General features: G+C 35.8%; 2 long non-coding RNA genes across 2 annotated transcripts; both read left to right on the top strand.

Moving 5' to 3' along the window:
- Positions 1-3,451: 3,451 nt before the first annotated feature.
- LOC110448365 lies at positions 3,452-6,986 on the top strand. The gene is made up of 3 exons (XR_002462716.1): positions 3,452-3,553; positions 6,378-6,528; positions 6,837-6,986. It is a non-coding gene; the product is annotated as an uncharacterized LOC110448365 (long non-coding RNA).
- Positions 6,987-9,632: 2,646 nt separating this feature from the next.
- On the top strand, positions 9,633-13,598 carry LOC110448364. Its single transcript, XR_002462715.1, has 4 exons — positions 9,633-9,738; positions 11,316-11,451; positions 12,343-12,394; positions 13,044-13,598. It is a non-coding gene; the product is annotated as an uncharacterized LOC110448364 (long non-coding RNA).
- Positions 13,599-19,142: the final 5,544 nt, after the last annotated feature.

Raw genomic sequence — 19,142 nt, 5'->3', positions numbered from 1 at the left:
TTCTCCTTCTGTAGGAATGAAAGGATTTGTTCCATATTTAGTGTGTAGCATCCTTGGGTAAAGGGGAACCAATTTTGTATAAACCATGGGTCTGGCCCCCCTGGGGGCTAAGGGGCGGAGACCAATAGGGGAAATATAGCAAATTCTTTAAAATCCTTCTTATTCTGTAGGAATGAAAGGATTTGTTCCATATTTGGTCTGAACCATTCTTGGGTGAAGGGGAACCAATTTTGTATAAACTGTGGGTCTGGCCCCCGCCAGGGGCCTGAGGGGCGGGGCCCAATAGGGGAAACATAGCAAATTATTCTTTAAAATCCTTCTTCTGTAGGAATGAAAGGATTTGTTCCATATTTGGTAAGAAGCATCCTTGGGTGAAGGGGAACAAATGTTGTATAAATCGTGGGTGTGGCCCCCAAGGGGTCTGAGGGGCAGGGCCGAATAGGGGAAACATAGCAAATTATTCTTTAAAATCCTTCTTCTTCTGTAGGAATGAAAGGATTTGTTCCATATTTGGAAAGAAGCATCCTAGGGTGAAGGGGAACCAATTTTGTATAAATTGTGGGTGTGGCCCCTGAGGGGCAGGGCCGAATAGGGGAAACATAGCAAATTATTCTTTAAAATCCTTCTTCTTCTGTAGGAATGAAAGGATTTGGTCCATATTTGGTGTGGAGCATCCTTAGGTAAAGAGGAACCAATTTTGTATAAACGGTGGGTGTGGTCCCCCTGGGGGCTGAGGTGCGGGGCCGAATAGGGAAAATTTAGCAAATTTTTTAAAATCCTTCTTCTTCTGTAGGACTAAAAAGGATTTGTTCCATATTTGGTAAGAAGCATCCTTGGGTGAAGGGGAACCAATTTTGTATAAACGGTGGGTCTGGCCCCTGGGTGCTGAGAGGCGGGGCCCAATAGGGGAAATATAGGTAAAACCTTTATAATCCTTCTTCTACCATAGGGATTAAGGGATATTATCCTAATTGAGTCTGGAGCATCCTTAGGCAAAAGGGACTCAATTTTGTATAAGCAGTGGGTGTGGTCTCCCAAGGGGCAGAAGGGTGAGGCCCAATAGGAGAAATAGAGGTAAAACCTTTAAAATCCTTCTTCGACCATCCGGATTATGGGATTTTATCTTGGTGTGGTGTTTTCTTTAAAACTTATCTCCTCTTAAATACCAAAGAGGATTTCAACCAAATTTGGACTGAAGCATCACAAGAGGAGGGAAATCATTTCTTAAATAAATGAGATTGGTTCAACCCTAAGGCCAGGGGGGCGGGGCCCTGAAGGAGAACTTACCTAAATTTGCTATAACACGCATCTCCTCCTCAATACCATAGAGGTTTTCAACCAAATTCAGTCTGAAGCATCACTAGGGGAGGGCAATCATTTCTTAAATAAATGAGGTTTGTTTGACCCCTAAGGCCAGGGGGGGCTGGGTCCTGAATGGGAACTTAGAAAATTTTGCTTTAAAATGCATCTCCTAAACACCAGAGATGATTTTAACCAAATTTGCTCTGAAACTTCATTGGAAGAGGGCAATAATTTCCTAAATAAATGAGGCTGGTTTGACCTCTGGGGCTAGGAAGGCCGGGCCCCAAAGGCATACATGCCAGAACTCACGGCGTGAGGCAACATCTCACAGATTTTCACCTCCGATAAAGTCTCACGGCATGGGACATGAATTTATAGAAAGTCCTCAAACTACAGAATGCCTGACATTCAACCACTATGCGACAGTCTCTGCTTCAGCATCAAAATTTCCCGTGAAGTTGATACCTCACACTGTCAGTAGAACTAGCACAAAACATGTTTTCTGTCATGTTTGTAAGGTTAGTTCATTGCTAGAAACTTTGGTTAATACGATGTCCGGCTAAGTGTTTCTTTACAAATATAATTTCACTACGAAAGTAAAGAGAACGACCGGTAAATATATAAGGGGCATGTCATGAAGAAGATGGAAAAAGTCTTTGTTCTGAATGCTGAAATATGTTTAAAAGAAATATTTAAAAGTTCAAATACTGAACACAGTTTTTTTCATTTTTACAGCTGATTATTTCTGTCTTCTTGTTAAATGCATGTTTCAACATTCTGTTACATTATCAAGAAGTTCAAATGTAAATGAACATATAGACAACTATTATCCTTATTTTTACAAACCCATCCAAATACATAGTTCAAAGTTTAAACTGAACATCAGTAGTACTGTGGCTGCTGTGAAAAGTGGCCTGTCCAACTAAATTTCGAAATTTAAAGTAAAATCTGCTTCTTCAGTATATCTCAACTATGTGGTATTTTGTTTTGTTAACTTTGTGCCATTAAATGTATATAATATCATATTCAATATAATTAAAAAAAACCTGCCAAAGTCAAAACAAAGTTCCTTACTTAAAGATTTTGTGCTTTATTTCATTGATTTAGTTGAGTAAGATGGTCTGTTTGCCGTGAACAAATGCCGCGAATAAAACCTCCCTTATTTTCACCTCAATTCCCTCAAAAAGACTGGAAAACTCACAGATTGGTCTCCAGGAATTCTGGTATGTATGCCAAAGGGGAAAATTATCTTTTATTTTGCTTTAAGACGCTAATACCCCCTAATTATTGCCTGAGTGGATTGTACAAAGTTTGGTCAAAAACATTATTGAGGAAGAACATTTCTTAATTGAATGAGGTTGATTCGACCCCTGCGGTCCTAAGAAATGGTACAGCTAGATTATCATATTCTAGGGTGTATAGTTTTATAAGTTGTTAAAAATTGTTTTCTAGGTTAGAAAAGCTTTAAAGTTGAATGAAAATTAAAGTAAAATAAAAGTATTACCTTTGTGGCTGTGTAACAGTTGCAATGAATGCAAAAATACAAACCCATTGTACAATTTGAAAAAAAAAAAGGAAACAGGATATGCAGGATTTGAACCCGGGATGCTGTGGTCATAAGGCTTGCATATTACCACCAAGCTATGTTCATACCAAAAGTTATAGGTAAAAAAAGAAAATATATAGTTTTTTTGTTTGTTAATCACAGTTGGGTTAGAACATAGATCTTGCCTGGTTTTGAGGAAATTTCATATAAAGATGTACTAATGCATTCAGTTGTAATCACTTATATAAAACCAGGTGAGCGATACAGGTCCAATGGACTGTTAAATAACATATTTTGATTTTGTCAAAATTATATAGTGCCTTAAAGAAAATCATTTCAATTTCTGCAGGCATAATTTATGAGTTTTATGAAATATTTCAATTTATTTTTCAGAAGTTTAAAAAGATGAAAAAATAGTAGTCTTGTTTCATAAATGTCATATAATGCAAATAGACACTCATGTAAAATTCATAATTTATCATATTTCTTTGTTGAAACAAAATTGTTGTACAAATTTTAATGCACTAAACAATGTTTCCTTGGCTTCAGGTATGAATATGACACCAGAACAGTTTGCCGGCCGGGAACCAAATCCCCATCTTAGTAGTAGGAACATAATCTGACTTGGCCCAGAGTCTGCGGGAAAATGTCCTCACTAAGTCTTCTAGCATGGAAGAGGAATGTGGAGCTGAGGAACTGAAACTTGTAAGTAGATTTGAAAAATACTGAGAAGACTACTAGATTATCTCCTGTAGTCAAAATTCTTCCCATTGTGTGATTAATATTACAGTTACTCCTCAAAATAGTTATGATGAATATTAACTGCTGACGGAAATGTCCAGAAATTTAGCACGTATAAAGATTACATTTAAGCATTGAGGTTGATTTTTTTAATTTTAATCGGGGTATGAAAAGATTTTTTTTTGCAAACTGTATGAATCAAAGTAGCGGATTCTTACAAAGTTTGCAAAAACAATTATTTTCATAACCCGATGAAAATAAAAAAAATCGACCTCAATTTTTATAATTCATTTCAACTGATTGTCATGAAAAATTCAATGAACAAATGAAATCGATAGATTATTTTTAAAAGTGGCTCTTTATCATATGCACAATAATATTTCAACCAGTAACATTGTGTATTGCGTTGCCATGAAACGTCAAATGTCTCGTGCGATCAGCTGAGCGGCGAGAAGTCGTCGGCCATTTTAATTAACTGTTGCGAGGCAATAAAACATGATGTCCGAAATTAAAGACGAAGTGTGCAAACGACGAGTTGGATAGAATGCCGACAGAAAGAAAGTTATTTGAAGAAGATAGCTGAGTTGATTGTGTCATGGGCAGCATTACATTCGTTGCATTTAAAGCAATTAAGTGGACCTGAACACCGGTGTTAAATGTGGGTGACTGTGGGTGATGGCGCAGGTTATGTATGTGTCACAGGAATTATTTGAGGACTGGTGTTCGGTTGAACTATGGATGCCAGTGTTTCTCACATAAAGTGTGCTTTTGGCTGGTAGAACATCCTTGACTGTAAAGAACTTTCGTTATTGTTCCCGGACATAAACATAATATGCCGCAAGTCGAAGCTGGTTGCTCGAAGCACAGGTGTTCGTTACAATGGCTGAAATACAGATATGCTATACTGATATGGGTCACAGCACATGTGTATTTCAGACATTTGTAACGAACCCCTGTGCTTGAAGGCAGTGTGCTGTGTATGTATGTGTGCATTTCGAGTTCCTGGATATATATATTGCCAATAAACAGTTCTGTTGGAAAACCATATTTCCTATGTGGCGGGGGACAACTAGTACTAATATTAATACCCGGCCTCCTCTGCTCTGGCCGGGTATTAAATTGATCCCATGCCCCGTAATGGAGCATGCCCGGTGTGAATCAGACCGGGGCGAATTTAGAATAAATTTACAGCACATTGGTCCGCATCAATAAATAAGGTTGTAGTATGAACCATTTCTGTTGATATCCTACACAACTTGAAGTTAAACTCTGCCTAAAATGTCGTTAAATTATCAAGTAAATGTAGCAAGCGTAGTCGAAATCTGAATTGACCGCAATGTTGGAAAGTTCGTCTCTCTTCCGATATAGGTCAGACGTCCAAATATGGGTGTCATGACCCAATATGGAAATTGTAGTAAACATGGCAGCATCAGTAGTAATACTATATTTGGCCATGCAGGCCATATAAATAGAAAGGGTAATTGAGATAACATCACGTGTGATCTGTCATGGCGGTCGTTTCTATTTTTTATTCCCAAGACGGACTTTGTTAATTTCGTAAAAGAGTTTTTGCATGGGTAAGGATTCGTTTGTTTTTTTTACAATTATGCAATATTTTGTTAACATTATACTCATATGAGGTGTGAATTATTTGCAATCTTACAGATTAACACTTTTGATTTTGCTCCATTAGTTGGCACAGGACCGCTTCGTAGCTCTGACGATGCAATATATAAAAAATAATCTCTCGTCGTCAGAAAGCTACGTTATCGCAGCTATAGACAACATGGCTCTGTTGGAAAACCATATTTCCTCTGTGGCGGAGGGCGACATGGCCTCCTTCCTGCAGTGATTGAAAAGGGGGTCCCTGAGTGTTTGAACAGGGCATTGTTTTCCTTGTACGGAATACATCTGTTTCCCAGCGGTTGGTGCCTCAACATTATTGAGTCTACTTTGCTGGTGTTTTTGAGTTATTACCACATATTCTCTGCCATTTTCATCTCTCACAAAATTGAACGAGTTGTATGTGAAACTCAAGACCTCTGCTCACAAAATACTTCGCCATATTCAGCCAAACATGTTCTAACGGAGGAGGACATGATTCTCTCCAGTAACTAGGCCTAAAGGTAGGTGTTAATATTTTATAGGTCTTCTTGACAGACAATTTGTTTGTGCTGAGTTGGCCTTGTGGTACCATTTCTTACATTTGCCTTTAATATTCATCCAACTGTTGGCACTGTGAAACATACACTGAACAAAATCGCAATACTTTTATTCCAATTCAATTTGATTTTATTTCCCAGTTTCTACAGTCACGTTCATTGATCATGAATATGATATCCTGGTAGCTTAATGAAAAGCATTCCAATTTCATTTGGGAAGATCCGGGTTCGAGTCCTGATCAGGGTAGACCATGCATTTAAATCATATTGAACGTGCACTGTACTCGTCAAATTTTACAAGTGTATTAATCTGTTTTTTTTGCAAACTTTGGCAAAAAATGTCAGGTTCCTTTAAATAATGCTATGGTCATATAGGTTTAAGAAACCTTATGTTGGAATTAAAAGTGGCTTAATTTAAAAAAACACACTATTTTTTGAGGGTATTAGCTATTGTATACACAGATACAACATTGTCCGACTATCACCACGTGGAGGTTCCCTCTTTAAGTAGTCATATATATATGTAACTTTTCTTTGTTTGTTACATATTTCTTGAGTTTTGAATTTTGTGTTTGATTTCAAAAATGGTCTCTAATAAAATGTCTTTTCTCTTCTTCCCAATACAGTTGATCTTGAGGCTGATTGTCTCCCTTGGGTTGATGCAGTGTTGGATCTAGCTGACTTTTCCTGTAGTCAGACTTCCTGGCAGACTTTGACTTCTCTGCATGCTCCTGTGCTGTTCCACCAACAAGTCCAGTTTTCTGTCCTTGATGTCAGGTTAGTATTGAAGCTGGCGCTGATAAAGAGACCTTGACTGGTCAGCTGATCTCCGATGACCTTCACCAAAAAGTTCCAAATTACTTACAATTTAAGGAGAAAAATAACTTTACAAAATCAAAAAAAGTTTGAGTCCTATAAAAGGACTGAGGTGACAATTAAATGCTTCTGTGTTCAGTACCCATGAATGAAGTTCTCTTAGAACTTGGTATTGGTGTACAGTGTTGAAATACTCTAGAGATAACAATCTCACAACTTTTGTATCAATGACGTGTATTTATATTGTGCATGTATTTTTTTTGGTGCAGGGTGCTGTGTGAAGAGTCCTGTGTTTACCTCTATCTCTGACCTGGAAGTTTATATTTGACGTTGGTGTTACTTGCAGACCATTATCTCCAGAAAAAGGCCAACATGCTGTTATTGAAATTTTAATATTTTGACCCAAAGGTGTTGCTCTTGACCAGGTAAGATGGAAAGTTAGCTATCAAATATTTGGATTTTTTGATGAATTTAAATGTTACAATGAAACAAAAAGTAAATTTAATTGTTGTCTCAGTCCTATGTCCTATTTTTACTAGAACATGGTTTGGAGCAGTATATATATCTACCGGTATATATATATAGTTAGAAATAGAGAATTGTCTCCCTTAGATTGTAAGCTGTAAAAAGCTTTTCTGAAGTTTTTAACTTTTGAGTCAATTGATGACCACTGTTTTGAATTTGTATTGTTTGTCTGGTGTTATTATGTTAAAATTGGAAAAAAACATTGAATGATAAAAAAATTAACATTGTAATGTGAAAATAGTCTGGTATAAATAATGTTAAAAAGTGTACCTAATTTAAAAAAGAATCTTTAGCAAATATTTTGAAATGAAGTTGACTTTGAGATTTTATAAACATTTTTACCATGCCTGTACATTAATTTTGCCACACAGAGTCATTCATTTGTAAGTTTCTGTCAATGAAATTTCCTACCTTTTCATATTGGTCTATCGGCCGTTATAGAGCATTATGGATAGTGTGACTGTACATGTATGTATCATTGGAAATATTGGTGAGGGTCAAGGTCAGGTGGAGGTTTATCTCTGTAAATGTTTACATGTTGAAACTCATTTTGTGTTTTAAATTTTACTATCACAGACATTATTGTCCTATTTAAATAAATTAAATAACTTTAAGGATCCCTGCACCACTGCCCAAAATTGTAAATTGTTTCTTTGTGTCCTATAAAGATTATTCTCTCGTTAAATAACTTGAAGGATCTCTGAACTAGTAAATTGTTTTTGGGGTCAGTATATACATAAATTCTCTATTTAAATAACTTTAAGGATCCTTGCACCATTGCTTAATATTAAAAGAAAAAAAGTGTGTCCTATTTACATTATTCTCTTGTTAAATATCTTTAAGCATCCCTGTACCACATAAAACAGTTGTAAATTTGAATTGGATTTTTCTATCTGGCTTGACTATAGCTTTGATACCCTGGCCGAGTCTCTATACTTACATGTATCACTTTACCAACAGAGCTACCTGGTCAACTTTAGTACCCTGGCCAAGTCTCTATACTTACATGTATCACTTTACCAACAGAGCTACCTGGTCAACTTTAGTACCCTGGCCGAGTCTCTATACTTACATGTATCACTTTACCAACAGAGCTACCTGGTCAACTTTAGTACCCTGGCCGAGTCTCTATACTTACATGTATCACTTTACCAACAGAGCTACCTGGTCAACTTTAGTACCCTGGCCGAGTCTCTATACTTACATGTATCACTTTACCAACAGAGCTACCTGGTCAACTTTAGTACCCTGGCCGAGTCTCTATACTTACATGTATCACTTTACCAACAGAGCTACCTGGTCAACTTTAGTACCCTGGCCGAGTCTCTATACTTACATGTATCACTTTACCAACAGAGCTACCTGGTCAACTTTAGTACCCTGGCCGAGTCTCTATACTTACATGTATCACTTTACCAACAGAGCTACCTGGTCAACTTTAGTACCCTGGCCGAGTCTCTATACTTACATGTATCACTTTACCAACAGAGCTACCTGGTCAACTTTAGTACCCTGGCCGAGTCTCTATACTTACATGTATCACTTTACCAACAGAGCTACCTGGTCAACTTTAGTACCCTGGCCGAGTCTCTATACTTACATGTATCACTTTACCAACAGAGCTACCTGGTCAACTTTAGTACCCTGGCCGAGTCTCTATACTTACATGTATCACTTTACCAACAGAGCTACCTGGTCAACTTTAGTACCCTGGCCGAGTCTCTATACTTACATGTATCACTTTACCAACAGAGCTACCTGGTCAACTTTAGTACCCTGGCCGAGTCTCTATACTTACATGTATCACTTTACCAACAGAGCTACCTGGTCAACTTTAGTACCCTGGCCGAGTCTCTATACTTACATGTATCACTTTACCAACAGAGCTACCTGGTCAACTTTAGTACCCTGGCCGAGTCTCTATACTTACATGTATCACTTTACCAACAGAGCTACCTGGTCAACTTTAGTACCCTGGCCGAGTCTCTATACTTACATGTATCACTTTACCAACAGAGCTACCTGGTCAACTTTAGTACCCTGGCCGAGTCTCTATACTTACATGTATCACTTTACCAACAGAGCTACCTGGTCAACTTTAGTACCCTGGCCGAGTCTCTATACTTACATGTATCACTTTACCAACAGAGCTACCTGGTCAACTTTAGTACCCTGGCCGAGTCTCTATACTTACATGTATCACTTTACCAACAGAGCTACCTGGTCAACTTTAGTACCCTGGCCGAGTCTCTATACTAACATGTATATCCAAATGGAAATAAAGGGAAGTTGTATCTATAAAAAGCTACAGTGAAATTTTTCTCAATATTGTTTTTGCCTACAGCGTGAAAAGGGTCCATAAAATCATTTAATTTTAACCTCGATATTAATTCAGGTAGTAAGCAGGAAACCCGAAGTGTTTAGAAATACGTACCTTTGTATTCAGAAACAGCTGTTTGGTGTTATGTTTGTTCATGGATGAGATCATTCTGATATCACTCTCCGTGTTACAAGATTCTATAATTACCTTCCAGAACAACACCGTACCCAGACTGAATGGGAAGATGGCTTCACATTTAGGATGTTCCTGTTCCAGTTTGTCAACTACTATGCCTCCATCTTCTATATTGCATTCTTCAAGGGCAAGTAAGTATTGGGTCCAGCCTAGTACCACATTGCCAACCTCAATACAGAGGTAAAAGTCATGGTAGAGGTCACAAACTAGATAGTAACAAAGGTCACGGCCTCCTTACAGAGGTCACTGTCTTAGTATACAGGTAAAATCTCTGGTACAGAGGTCAGTCTTTATATACGTACAGAGGTCACATCAGCATGTTTAGCAAGTTTACTTGTCAAATTGTTTAATTTAAGGGGCCAAAATCAGGAGTCTCCTTCCAAAATTGTCAGTATGAGAAACTTGAGAAGAGGTTGAGAACAGATTGAGAACGATTTGTGAATTGATTTTCCCATTTGATAATAATAATAATAATAATATACAACATATATATAGCGCCCTATATAATTTGTAAAATAACTCTGAAGCGCTTTACAACATAAGGATATTAGTATTACATGTAGTTATAATTGTGAAACAAAAAAAAGGCTTACAATCACCTTTACACATTAAGTAAGCAGATAGTCATCGCAATGTGCACATAAATGAATAAATAAAGGGTGGTATTTACATGACGTCTTTGCAAAGAGCCTAAAATGCAGACATGAAGAGGTGAGTTTTGATGTCCTTCTTGAATTTGGCCAGGGTATTTGACTTTCTAATAGCAGATGTGGCTGAAACCCTCCCAAAGCACCGGTTACCATAGGTCACGGTATGAGATTTTGGGACACACAAAAATGATTCCAACTCTGACCGCAGTAATCGTGACGGCTGATACAGGGTAGCAATCTCCTGTAGGTACTGAGGAGCTGTTCCATTCAGTGCCTTGTATATATGTGTACACCAAAACTCTGTACTGCGACCTGTATCGTACAGGTAACCAGTGCAATGAATATAGCACAGGTGTACATGTGATGTGCTCACTTTCGAGTACGAGTAACCAGCCGTGCTGCAGTGTTCTGGACCCTCTGCAGACGACTAGTTAATTTGTCAGATATACCACAGAGCAGGGCGTTACCATAATTTAACCAAGAGGTAACAAGTGAATGCACCAAAATCTTGCATGCATCTGCAGTTTTAAACTGCCGGATACAACCGATATTCCTTACCTGGTAGTAAAAGGATTTGGTATTCAAGAATTTTTGAGATTTTTTTTTTTATCACAAATAGCATGACTGCTCTTGCCTGGTAATATCATGAATCACAAATAGTATTTAACTAAAAGTGCTCTGATGTTTCTCCATAGTTTTACAGTATTTGTCTGTACAAAACTTATATTTGTTCACATTTGTCCCTGACGGAGAATCTCGACAATCACTAGAAGTTGGTTAGAAGATATTGTACTGGGTTGCTTTCACTTAAAGATTGGTGAAACGTTTCAGGTTTTTATAGATGATAAATAGTTGATAACATAATGCATTATCAAGGTTTGTTGTGTGAAGCATTTTCTCATCGATCACATGTAGATAAAATTTCGACTCCAGGGATAGCCTTGATTATTTTTCAAAATGCCATGAAAAAGAGTTAAAACGACAAACCCTGAACATACAGTGTGATAATCTATAAATATCCAATATCTGTCACACTCAAGTTTTCATATCCTCCACAGAAAACTGATGGTGTGGTTTAGTCTCGGTCGGTAAGGAAGGACCCCAACGAGGAGAAAGTGTATTTGAGGTGGGAACAGGACTTTCATCTGGCCAACATACCCAACCTTGGACTATATGATGAGGATCTTGAAATGGGTAAACATAGATTTACGCCTTTTATAAGTTCAGTTGATAAAAAAGTAAATAAAGGATAAATGAAACATAAATGAAACATAATCACATTCTGGTCTGGACATTTTGCTTCTTGTAAATAATGATTATGATATTTTTTGGATTTTCTGTTTTTGAATGAAATATGTATATCAATTTTTAGTCTTTCATTGTTACTACCAGATGGCATTTCTGGTTTAAACCTGTCTAAATGTCTGTCTGTTTGTCTGTCTGTCCCTTTGTCTGGGGCATATTTCACATACAGTACTAGTCTATCTCCTACAGTCTATAACCTACAGTCTATCACATACAGTATGTACAGTCTATCACATACAGTCTATCACCTACAGTCTATCACATACAGTCTATCACATACAGTATGTACAGTCTATCACATACAGTCTATCACCTACAGTCTATCACATACAATTGCAAAATCTTAAATGTGAGTATGTTAGGATGGCAGAGTGTCCCTTGATAAAATCGGGTTTTGTGCTCCTCTATATAGAGTTATCTCCCTTGGTTTACTTTTCATGCCAATGATTTCCTAAACGTTTGGGAATTATGGATTCCTCACAAACCTTTGTTTTCAGTTTCTTGTAGACTTTTAAGTTACATCTTCAAGCTTGAAGACAAAAGGTAAAAATTGCACTGAGTTTTGAACAAATTCAGAGTAGGAATTCCTCATATTCCTCATATTTTTGGCCAAAATTTGTGGATAATAATTTTCAAACTCAAGAATGTAATATATAATTATTTAATATTTGTGTATGGGGTTTTAAAGAGCCTTTTTGAATATACAGTACAGCAATTATTTTCACACGATTCCACAAGTCTGCAGTTTTGTCTTAATACTTCATGTTTTCTTTTTCAAAGCATATGGTTCGGGATTCTGAGAGGCATATCAGCCATAGCAGTAATATCTAACGTAAGTACAAATACAGAAGTACCCTCTTGAGTTCAATGTTTTTATCTGTCAATGTTGCTCGAAATTTAATTCTAGCGAACTTGTTCTGATAGGGACAAAACACAATACATCTCCAGCACACACACACAGGCATACACACATACATGTAGGGAGATATTAGCCAGGTGGCATAGGACTAGTGGTTAGCGCCTGATAAGACAGCTCCTGCGAATTCCTCAAAATTGTATTGATTAATATATATGCTAATTGTATTGACTGTATAGAATTGTATATCTATGTACTGTAAAGCGCTTTAGAGTGGCTTATGTTAGCTAGATAGGGCGCTATATCAGATGTTGTATATTTTATTATTTATTTAAATTGCAAAATGTAAACCTTATAAAATTAAACAGCTATACAGGTATATTTATCTGTAAACAGACTACTGAAGCTTAGCTCTAATGGAAAGTCATGTCTTTGGGTATCTTAACATTAATGATTGTTCTACATGAACAGAAACAAGAGTGTACCGGATGATCCCAAGTTTGATATCTTTGGTAACGTGACATACTGCAGGTAAGAAAAATGGGCTGTATATGTATGCCTCCATTCCTGAAACCTATACTGATACTCTAGATATTTACCCTTAATATTTGTTTTATATTTCCAGAACTTGATTGTATTTGCAGCCTGGTTGGTGATGTACCTCGTCCGAGACGTGTCAGGATATGTGAAGCTTCAGATGCTGAGGGGAAATTTCTACGCCAAGGAAGCACTTTATACAGTGGAGACAGTAACGAAAGCAAGACATGGCGATGAAAATGTTACCAACGCCACTAGGATGCAATTCTGATGACAACTACAAGGTTTATCTCCTAGACAAATGATAACTTGAAAAAAGTTTGATACAAAAAGAGAGGTGTTTGTCCCTGATTACTCACATCAGAGGCAACTGTTAAATTGAGATTTTTAGAATAATCTGTGGTTATCATAAATACAAATTTTTGATTTGTTTTGCCTGAATTTCAACCTTACAGCAAATTATACATTTAAGTGTGTTTTTCTACACAGCCTTAAAGGGATATTTCTCTTCTTGAATCACGTTTACGACAGACCAAGTAGCTTTCTTTTTTTCACTTCAGTGTAGCTATAAACCCATTATTACCCAGTACTTTCAGGTTGTAGATATAATATTAAGTAGTAAAACCAAAATTTTGTTATCAAACATTTGATTTAAAACAAACATTGAATCTATTGTTGTGCAATTTATAGACATGCATACTCATTATTATTGAAGACTGTTAGAAATTGTTTGTTCCTTAAACTCTAAATGCATTTATTTTCTCTAAATACAATATAAATTGTAGTTTTATTCAATTATATATATAATTTATTCACTTATAGGCTTATAAATATTATACCAAATTATATATTTTATCAATTAATCTTTCATTGTTATTTATTAAAGATATCATATGTGTACCAAAAATATTCTTTGTGAAAGAAACTTTCAAATAATGCTATGAAAGAGGTTTATTTTCAATTTAAAATAAAGTCCAACAAGTAAGATGCTAATGAAATCAATTTTATGATTTCATGTTTGACCTTGTCATGAGAAAGGGTCAGATGTCAAATGTTCCTTTTATATACCATTTTGGTCCATTTTCATGACTTTATGTGTGTGCTCTGAAAATATTTTTATAGTTTTTGAAACGAGCTGCTAAGAACAAATCATTTTATGGTTAGTGAAACTTCATAGCAGTTTTAATTGTGGAATGTAACACCTGATCATTATCATATTACATTGTTTTCCACTCGATGTTAGTGTCTTATATTTTGTCCAACTTCAACATATTCTGCTAAAATAATCAAGACAATTTTTATTCAAATAGATTTTTGTTTTTGATATTGTGCCTGGATGATAATTTTGCTGTTGGATAGATATTTTAACTCTGATTTAAAATTAAGTTTTCTTAGCTAACTTTCTCTGATACAATCCCACCTTGTTTTTCTAATATGTGAATTATCATGTACAATGTATATATCAGAAACTTAAGTTTAAGTTTAAATAATGAAACTATCAAATAATATTTTTATTATAATTTAGAGTTGTGCTATTTCTATGAACATTGGAGTACCACTTACATTTTTATGACATTTCCTTCCAAGGAAAAGCAGGTTTTTCTGAAAGTTAAAACCGAAGTATTGTTGAAATAGTTTGAAAGAGTCCAAAAGTAGAAAAAGTAACACAAAAAAAAGTATCCAATGATACCATATGTTGTTATCACTCTAAACATTTGTCATATACTTACTGTTTCCTGTAAAATATCGGGGAACTCGTTTACAAACTTTGTACATGTAACATGTAGTTAGTTGCCTTATTCATATTTGTGACTTGGTAAGTTTAATCAAGCATTTTATGATAAGATATAAATATGTTTTATAATGTACAATATTGTAAAGGCAGAAATCATTTGGATTTTACCATCAGATTTAAAATTGTGTTTGATTATCTCCCTTACATCATATTGGACACATACATATGTGTATATAACCTGTAAATTGATTATTTCAGTTGCATGTTATTATGTACAGGTATGTAAAGCTATCATCAAATCATGCATATTCATAGAGGAAGATTACCGAAAAAGGTCATGCATATTCATATGATTGGGTTAATGAAAAATAAGAATATGTAATGTGATTTGGTTTGGTTTAGTATTGTTTAACGTCGAACACGTGTCATATCTGAGAGTCACCAAAGACGATAGTATACAGTACTTGTCTATTGTACAGTGTTTGAGTTATCTTGGTGACGTCAGCGGTTACATGCATTTAATCTCTGGTTGTCGTGGTCCCTGCTTAGATATTATGCCAGACCCGAGTTTTCGAATTCAATTTATTTACTTCAAGCGACAACTCATTTTATGCGTTTTTATTACATTTTATTCAGTGTTCAGATTTTATAAAAATATGATATCTGGAAAATTTAATTTGTGAAATACAAAGTGTATGATTAAAATAATGAACTCCTGACATTACTGAACTTTGATGCCCTGCAACGTTAGATACCGTATACCTTACACATCTTCAAAATATTGACCACCTTCGTCAATTTTTTGTTTGTTTGATTTTGTTTAACGTCCTATCAACAGCTGTGGTCATTTAAGGACCGCCTTTCCTGTGTGCAAGATGCATGTGTGTAGTGTATGCGTGTGTGTTTTGGGAGGCTGCAATATGTTCCTGTTTATCTCCTTGTGATAGCGCGGAACTGATGCCGACTTTATAGTGCTACCTCACTGAAACATACTGCCGAAGGCACCCAGCAGGACACCCCCCCCGGTCACATTATACTGAGAACGGGCAAACCAGTCGTCCCACTCCTAAATTGCTGAGCGTTAAGCAGGAGTAGAAACTACCATTTTTACAGACTCTGGTATGTCTCGGCCAGGGGACAGAACCCAAAGCCTGTCTCACAGGGGCGAACGCTCAACTAAAGGCCAAAAGTGAGGCATTGTCAAGAGAGACATTAGGAAGAAGAAAGTTGTTTAGAAAGAAGAGAAAAGATGTGATTCCAAATCAAGCCGCCTCTTATATGATCATGCAAGGGGGCAGTAGGTACAATTCTTACGCCCTGCCTGCAGGGACGATATATGTAATATGATGAATTTGTTAATTCATGATGAATATTCAATCTGATGAAGCTGATGTTTTCTTGAAAGTTTGACATTTGGTGAATATTCATAAAATGATGTCATATTGGTTGTGAAGAATAAAATAAAACATTTTGTAACCCCTAAAGAAGATGCTGGGAAAATATATTTGGTCATCATTATTTTTATTACATTGCAAAATTTTGGTGATTGTTTATTTTTTCCCATTCTATGTTCATTCAGATTTAAGGTATTTGTAATTATGTGCATGTTTTGATAATTCTGAGAGACTGATTTGTTTTGTCAATATTTTTAAATTTTCCTCAGTTACGTTAATTGATGTATGAATGTGTTATAGTTGTGACTGAAATTAAATATAACAGGAACCTGTACATTCTTGACCTAGATGAAATATGAAATATTGATTTTAATTTCCTGGTTCAGACTCACAAAAAATATGTAAATAAATACAGAAATAACTTATTTTGAATTTTTTACTGTGATGTGTATTTTAATGCTTCACTTTTGTCTTAAAAAATTATAATTTAGAAAACATTTCATTTTGGTTCTTTAGTTTATTGTAAAAGTTTATACAAAATAATGTTTGAAAAATATTAAACTTTAATGTCGAAAAAGTAAAATACATGTGTAGTGAAAAAAGGATTTAATCACAAATATATTATAGAAAAACAATCATTTCTTTGTGACGTTTTGAACACCTGTTAGAGTCTTAGTTGTAATGATAAAGATCGAGGGTGACCAATGTAATTAATCACATCTAGGCTTTCATAAGGAGACAAAATGAATCAAAGCTCACTTTAAATATTATAGTTTATTTGTATTTAGTTGATGTTAAAAGTAAGTGTGAAGAAAATGTCGTGCAAGATTATTTTTTTTGTTATTTCTTCGAATTTCATATCTCTTCTCCATGATGCATAATGACAACTTAACCAGAAACACATTTCTATTTTTGTCTCCATATCATAAAAAACTCATTATTTTACTTGAACTACCGGGTATGTTTGTTTGTTTATTAAAGTATTTAACAGTTATAATTAATTGGCTTAGTGGAAATTTGTAATTTACAAACTCTGCAAGTTGCTATGTTATTTACTTTCTGGTATAAGACCTGAAATTTGAAATTCAGTTTGCTTGTATAATAGTTGTATAAGCGTTCTCCAGCATTGAAATTTTGATTTTCATTATTGAGAAAATTTGCACATTTCCATTTGAATGTTGGAGTAGGAATACAAACAAAAATATCATATAAACAATTCTAGCCTAAAGATACTGTTAGTGACACGATAAAACCTGGACGCTAAACATTGTCAAAAATTGCACTGAAGGCAAAACCTAACAGAAATCTTTTTAAACAAGCCATAATAGACAATTTTTCCAGTAGGTCAATTAATTACAGTGAATGGGTTGGACTATGGGGTGGGTTTTAAATACAGGGATTTATATTCAGCAAAGCACACATAAAAAATTAACTTTAATGTGTTCTAAGACAATCAAGATCAAATGTAAAATACTTTATAGCAGATATATGAGAAAATTTAAAAACGACGTGCAGTGATTGTCCTTTGGTTCAATGAAATAATATGATTGGTTCTAAAACTGTACTGCGGATATAGGAACCATATGCTAATCGGCAAAAAATCGGCATGATATCAAAGTATAACTGGAAAACATAATTTTGATACGATGGATATTAGAAACATTGATTTGAAATGTTATGTTACATTATTACAAGGTAAATGTGCAATTTTCATACATTGTTAACGACCGTACAGTCCCAATACTTATCTGTATATATATATAATTTCTGACTTTACGTGTTGATTTGTTGTGATCAAATCGTTAATTAGAATAATAAATATGATGTTACAAATCAAGCTTTGAGAAATACAATGAAAACTTATCATTGTGTATGATATATTAGCTGTTAGAGGTATAACCGCATGATAGAAAGTAGACTGGCTACCAGCCCCTAGGCTTTTATGAAGAATTTCCCGGCTGCATTTTACTACTAGCTTATATTATCTCCCCCTAGTTTGGGAACTATCCAAGTGATATCCAAAAATATTAGAGTTTATTTTACATGTGAGGAAACTACTTTTACAAGATGCTATATGGCACACAATGGGTACGATATATATAAACTGTTCGAAGTTTATTACTTGTTTATTATTATTGAATGTTTTAGTTCAACAACAGAAACAAATATTATTTTCGAGATCAACATTAGAATTTTGTGCCTTAGATTTGATAATGAAGAATATTTCATGATCATTCAATTCTTTGTGTGTAGAAAACATCAGATTGTCTGGGAGTGGTCNTGGATTTGGTGGGAAAACTGGACTGTACGGCGGCCAGTCAAGTGGTTTAATGTTTTGGTTTGCGAGAAAGTCTTGACAAACTCTGGCTTCATAGGGACGGACATTTTCATGTTGGAAAATAAGGTGATGCTGTTGCACAAACGGAAGTGCAACGGGGTGGAGGATTTCATCCCTTCGGACGGTTATATAAGTTCCTGGCTACCACAATCAACGGTGACTTTACCCTGTACCCTCCCAAGATCATAACCGAGCCACCACAAACCCATCCCTCTCAAGAACACACGCGTCGTCGAAGCGTTCCCCGCGACGTCGACCGTCCGGACGAAAAGGAGAGAACCATGACTCGTCTGTGAAAAAGACTCGCCTCATTGGAAAACGTCTGGGAGCATGTGCCATACAACGCGAGAGACATGTACGAGTGAGAGGGAGACCAACGTAAGGACGACAAGCTCGCAGACAAACATTGCGCAATCGGTTCCTTACAGTTTTGGGGTAAATGTGGCGATTATTATTACCTACAATATTGATAGCGGTTTCAATGGCAGTAACATGCCGATTACGCAGGTAGACAAGACGAATAGCCCTTTCTTGACGTCGCGTCATTACGTGCGGACGTCCCGATTGCGGTTGGTCGGCAAAATTTCCATTGTCTCAGACGACGGACAAGACGTTCTATGGTGGAAACATTCACACCGAACTGCAGATCAACCTGATGTTGCATTTGACCTTGCAGAAGCAATGTAATATCCTGACCCCTCTGAACTTACGTCAGCCGTG

The sequence above is a fragment of the Mizuhopecten yessoensis genome, unplaced genomic scaffold, assembly GCF_002113885.1.
Source record: "Mizuhopecten yessoensis strain PY_sf001 unplaced genomic scaffold, ASM211388v2 scaffold4025, whole genome shotgun sequence".
In the NCBI taxonomy this organism is placed as follows: Eukaryota; Metazoa; Mollusca; class Bivalvia; order Pectinida; family Pectinidae; genus Mizuhopecten; species Mizuhopecten yessoensis.
This window is presented reverse-complemented; position numbering and strand designations above follow the sequence as displayed.